At 56.4% G+C, this 6,000-nt stretch overlaps 1 protein-coding gene across 2 annotated transcripts in view; it reads left to right on the forward strand.

Moving 5' to 3' along the window:
• Positions 1–1,138, forward strand: part of FBXW11 (F-box and WD repeat domain containing 11) — a 74,662-nt gene extending 73,524 nt beyond the window's left edge. For both annotated transcript variants that reach the window (XM_086471244.1, XM_086471245.1), the window contains one exon: positions 417–1,138. The gene's annotated coding sequence lies outside the window, so the exon portion shown is untranslated. The remainder of the gene's footprint in view (positions 1–416) is intronic.
• The last annotated feature ends 4,862 nt before the right edge of the window (positions 1,139–6,000 follow it).

Below are 6,000 nucleotides of genomic sequence, written 5' to 3' on the forward strand. Positions count from 1 at the left end.
CCCTTCAGTAAAGGGAGCGCAGCGTTCAGCGAGCCTGGCTGGTGGTTCCCCTGCCCGTCCCCGGGGGGCTTTTTCAGTCTCGCTGCCAACCTGCCGGGGACCCCCGAGGCCTCGTGCCCTTGAGCATCTCGCTGGTGCTCCAGCTGAAGGCGGAGCACGTTCTGCAGCGAAGCCGGTGTCCTGGGGGGGCGGGGTGTCCCCCCGAGGGAAGGGCTGCGGGCGCGGCGGGAGGTGTTTCCCGGCGAGCCCCCCTTGGTGGCCGCCTCAGCGTTGGGCTCCTCGCGGGTGTCTTCCCCTTCTACCTTCAGCCTGGAGCGCGAAGGACGGAGTGGGCCTGACCTCCTTCCAGATGTCTCCAAATGTTGCTTTTCCGTTGGCGTCTTCTGTCAGTTCAGCTTCTCTTTTGTCTTTTTCAGGGTTTCACAGTCTTGAACTACTGGATTTTTTTTTGGCTACTACACGCCTGAAGATGTTGATTGACAGCTAAAGTCAGAATTGGTTCTAGATGCTGTGTAGATGCAAAGCAGCACAATTCTCTATCTAAATTTCTTAATCTTTCCTGCTCTCAGTGGTTGTCTTTGAATTTACTACAAATTCACTGACTTCGAGTAGATGGATTGCAGAAGCCTACCCCTCCCTGCAGTGAGAAACCCAAAGCTTCACGTGTAAATTGTCCGTAGAAACTGAACTCTGATGGCTTGTTTTTCAGAAATAAATGAGAAGTCAAGAAAGGACTTGGCCTAATTTATATTGCTTTGCACTTTTGTCTGACTTTAAAGAAAAAACATTCTCCAATGAAATTTGGGTGCCAAACACATACCCAGAATGTACAGAGCTTTGCTTTTGGAGTCACCATTGTCCTTTAGACTTTACTCTCATGACCGATTCAGAGCCTGTTTCGTTTGGTAGGAGTGTACGTTGGACTCTTAGAAATATTTCTGAATTGCTCAGTAATATTTTTGGATTACAGTTTACTTGTTTCTGCACCAATACTTTCTTTTAAATTAAAGATTACCTGTAATTCAGGCTAGGTTATCGAAACTAGTTGTATAGCACTGTCTTTTCCTTTTAACTGTGCTCTGTACTACAGCCGTCCTGCGCTTCCTAATGTTTCGGTATAGTAAAACCTTTCCATGTGTGCTTGCCTCATTTCGGATACTGTATGAGCATGTAGATAAATGTACATAGCAGCGGGGCCTCCGGGGGCCGGGCGTCAGGCTCTCCTGACGCGACACACTAACACAGAAGGCGGTAGCACTTGCCCGCGGGACGTTCGAACTGCTGGCGCTGCAGGGGTTCGTACGAGTTACCCAGACGTTTTCTCTGCAAAAGGAGGTTTTCAGTATTCATTAGGATTTTTTTTTTTTAAATGGGAACGACATATTTTAAGATGTAATTTCTGAACTTTTTAAAAATTAAAAAAAACCCCACGTTTAATTTATGTTCGGTATGTTACATTTTTGTGCCGCAGCATTTACCGATGTCTTTCTGCTGACACCAGGAGGTGCTCGCAGCCGCCTGCTGATGTCCTTCGGTAGCATCAGTTCGGCTGCTCGGTGGAGAAGATGCCAAGGGCCAAAGTGAAATTTATCCGTGTTTGATTTGTCACGCTTCCCCGCGGCGGAGCGGAGTCCCTTCCCCTCAGCGCCCTGCTGGCCGCGCCCATGGCCGCGCGCCCTCTCTTCGCCGGAGCTGCCAGCCGTCACCGCGGCGCGACGTCCCGCCGACGCGGCCCTCGGCGGCAGCCGCTCTAGCGGGAAGCAGCAGCGGTTTCTTCTGCTGCCCCCTCTCCCCTCCAGTTGACGGGGTCCCACGGACGCTGCTGCATTTCCCGCGTGCCAGACCCGGGCGCGGATCGGCGCAGCCGTGACTCGATTCCCCGCATCGGCCGCGTGGGGCCGGCGGCCGCTCTGCAGCGCTGCCGTCGAGCTCGGCGTGACGCCCGCCCGGCAGGGCGCTGTCGCTCCCTTCCTCGCTTCCACGTCCTGTGTCCCTTGTCCTCCGGCAGCGCTCCCTGGGGTCTGCGCTTCCCCATCGGCACCCGGAGAGGGCAGGGGTGGCCGAGGGACGGCGCCCGGCGGGCGGGCGCGCCTCGTTCCTGTGACGAGGGAGCTGGGGGACGGCGTGCGTCGCGGCGCCCCAGCGCGGCCGAGCCCTTTCTCCTGTCCGCCCCCGCGCCGCGAGAGGTGCTGGGGCCGGTGTTTCAGTCAAACTCCCATTTCCCTGCTACGACGACGATGCTCGCTTCATCGAGGGGGCCGAATGTGACGAAGTACGGAAGATTAAAAACACGCCTCTAAGCGTCCGTGAGATCACTTTTTGGTAAGCTTGACAGTAGTTCGTGAAAGTGTCTTAACTTTTACCCTTCTCATCGAACAGCTTTAATATTAAACTTTAAAAAGAAAAATCTGCCGCAGCCCTGAAGGAAAAGGTATTGCTTCCGAAGAGCGGAGTCCTTTTTTTTTTTTTTTTTTTTTTTTTTTAAATGCATGTGTAAGATTTAAATTCCTGTTTTTCCTTGGGAGATAATGGTATTGGGACACACGGTCTGAACTTCTTTGTGCTTTGTGTAACCTAGCGGTGGACTTTGTGATTGGCACCCGAGGAACTTGACTCCTGGGATTGATGGTCGTGATCCTGGCTGCACTCTGGACTTTGTTTTGCTAACCATGATTGAGCAACTGTACATTACTGCTATATTAATGTTTCAAAGCACTGGGATAGTCCAATTCTAACTTGTAATTATGTTTTGCCAATTATCTGTTTGGAAAGTTGGTGTATGAACAGCTTCTTGAAACTGTTAAATTGTACAGATATCGTTCATGACCTAAAGCTTTGTACTGTGGAATGTGCTTAATAAAAAAAAAAAAAGTTTGAACTTAATTTGTCAAATAAATGGAGAAGTGATGCCCCCCCGCCCGCCCGCCGCTATCGTGCAGCAGTTGGTGAAGCTCCGCGCGCGGTTACGCTCACTCGGAGCCGCCGTTGGTCCGTGTCCCCCGTCGGGCGCTGGTGCTGACCCCGTGGGGGGCCTTGGCCCGGTCCCTCGGCAGCGCCCGCCGTGGGGCTGCGGGGCCGCAGCGGTTGGCGTCCCGGCCGCGCCTGCGGTGGCCCAGCGGCGTGCTGGGCCGCGGGCGGTTCCGCCATGGCCTTACCCTCCGCTGGGGACAGCCCGTGCCTCGGGAGGGCGCGGTGAGCAGCAGAGCTGAGCTACCGCCCCCGTCTGGGGGCGCTTCACTCCTCCCTTGGCTGCAGCAAGGGCGTGCCACCCATCCCCAGAAACGGCCCAGGAATAATTTTTTATCAAGAACGCCGATAGGATTTTTAAGATGTTGCCCGTTTCCTTGGCTGCTGCAGCAATCTGCGTTCGTGCCCCGCGCCCTGCGCAGGTAAAGGGTCTTCCAGCGCTAGCGCTGTCTCCAGAAAAACCTCCTCGGGCCAAGTTCTGATTGGAGAAGTTCCTGCTGCTGCTGCAAGGGTGGTGAAGGCGTCACTGTGGTTCGTCTCTGAACGATCTGACCAGGAGCGGTCGATCGTGCAGACCCACAGCTGCCGCCTCGCGCCTGTAGCGCAGGGGCTGGCCGGGACCTCGCTGGCTTGTCACGGGCCGGGTGTGAGGGCAGCGGGGGGGAAACGTCTGCTTGAACCCTCCCGCCTCGGCCCTCTCCACGGTGGCTGAGCCGGCTTTGTGAGCTCACCAGCGATCTGCTCGCGCAGGGGTTCGTTTTGGTAAGGCGGATGTTGGAAGCACTAACCCGGGATGTTTTTAAAGGGGCTCTGAACTCGGTGCTAAGAGTAGGAGCAAAGTGCTGGCTAAGGAGTGGCAAATTGAGGCTTCGGGCTGTCTCTCTAATGTAGATCACTTTTGATTCTTCTTGGCCCACTCTGACACCGGATAATAATTTTTCCAAGCAGTTTTGCCGCTGCTCAGGTTGTAGCTGCGCTTCAGTGAGCGGAAAGCACAGAAAATTCATCGTATTTTCTGCTAGAAGTGCTTTGTAAGAAGCGGAGCCTCGCTGAACTACTCGAAGGAGTTGCGAATGTCTTGCTGAATATCGTTATCCAAATAAGCTATAAAAGCTCTGTGATAGATCTGCTAAAATCTGGAGTGTAAACTTTGAGGTCAGACTTTAAAATTCCATCTTACCTGGGTGGCCGTTGGTTTCGGTTGTTTTGTTGGGTTTCTCCTTGCAGTTGTAGCCTGTTTAACAGCCGCCTGTTAATTCCCACCAGAGAACTTGACGGTGAAGCTGTGGAGGCACCTCTCGGCCGGGCGCTCCCGCCCATCCCGCTGCGGTCTGGGGCCCCTTTCGCCCCCTCCCTCTCGCCGAAAGCTGGGAGCGATGCCCTGCCCTGGGTGCTGCGGTGAGACGCCCCGAGGGCGCCCGGGCAGGGCGGGCGGCTCCGGGCAGCATCTGGCCCTGGTTAAGGAGAGGCCCTGGGGCGTCCTCGGGCTGCAAGGTAGGAGGCAGCCCCGGCCGTTGCCCGGGCGGGCGGTGGGTTGGGGTGTAGCCTGCGCGTCGCCCGACAGCAGCATGTGTCACCCGCTGCGCTCGGATCTGCCGGCCGCTTTCGGTGGCCGGGCGATGGGAAGGGGTTTGTGCTCAGAAATGAGGTGGTTGGGGGCGTGAGGCCCCTCGGTGCCCTGTGCTGGGCGGGAGCGATGGTTTTGTCAGGAGCTGTGTCGCTGTCCTGGCTTGTGCCGTGCGTTCGTCCTCGGCAGCCGTGGGTTCGCTTGCACAGGCAGCTTCGGCACAGCCGCGGGCATCGTTTGTCGAGAGGGTTGGAGGGGAGCGGTGCTCGACAGGGAACCGCACGTTATTTTGGTGAGATTCTTTTGAGGCTCGTATCTGGTTTTCCCCCCGCAGTGCGGTGCTCCAGCCTCAGCTGTCACGCCCGGAGGCGGCCGCCCGTCCGTCCCTGCTCGGACCGATCGCTGCCGCGGTCCAGGGAAGTCACTCCCGGCCTTTCCACCGTGCCAGCACTGCAAGGTGACAGCGTCACAGCAGCCCTGGGAAAGGCTCCTCTTAAGTTGGATTCAGCTCAGCCGGGGCTGGCTGGCGAGGTCGGAGCGGGGTTGATGAGCTTAATTGGGAACAAACCCCCGGCGGCCAAATTAATCGATGGAAAGCGCGGCTGCAGGAGGCGGCGGGGGGTGTTCGTGGGCTGAGCAGGAGATGTTTGGGCCTGATACTACAAACTGTCCAGCCCAGAGCTTTCCCCTCGGTGCAGAGCTGAGCACTTTGGGCCCAAGTCTTTGCTTGGCTTTGCTGAACCACTCCTCAGCTGCAGCATGGTTTTTGTTCCCAGCTAGCTTCCCTTCGTTCACCTCTGCTCCTCCCTGCTTCCAGAAGCTCCTTTTTTCTCTTTTCTGAGCAGCTGTGAGATGGAGAAGACCTGAGCGGGGCACGAGAGCAGGACTGCTGGGGCTGTGGGAAGGAGACTGGGGGCACCCAGTGGGAAACCTTGCAGAGACAGGATCACTGGAGGGACTGGTGTGTGCAGGGAGCGCTTGGATGGAGGGGAACACCTCGCTCTCCTGGCCTGTGTCAGCCCGGTGGTGTTTCTGTGGGGGGTGACTGTGCCAGACCTCCTGCCGTGGGGCAGCACCCGCCAGGGAGGGCAGCACTTACGGGGAATGGGGGTCTTGGGTATCTGCTCTTGGCTGGCTCGGCCGCGGAGGCTGCCCAGCATGGTCCTGCAGCCGGGCAGACATCGAACCTCCTTACTTGGCTGCAACTGGCAGCTTTTAATCGGGCTTTTAATCTGGTGAGAAGATAACAGGCCTGTTCCGATGCCTTTCCAGTTCCTTGTGTAAGCTGGAGGGTGAGTAACACGGGTTTCTGGAAGGGGTCTTTCCGGCCACGTCTGTGTGAACGGCTCGTTAAGCTGCCTGCTTATAACAGGTAAGGTGTGAGGTACGACGTAGTGTAAGAACAGCCGTGAGTCACGACAAAGTTTTGCGAAGCAAATACTTTCTTAAAAATATCGCTGCAGCTG

The sequence above is a fragment of the Leptosomus discolor genome, chromosome 10 (assembly GCF_034619465.1).
Source record: "Leptosomus discolor isolate bLepDis1 chromosome 10, bLepDis1.hap2, whole genome shotgun sequence".
Classification (NCBI taxonomy): Eukaryota; Metazoa; Chordata; class Aves; order Leptosomiformes; family Leptosomidae; genus Leptosomus; species Leptosomus discolor.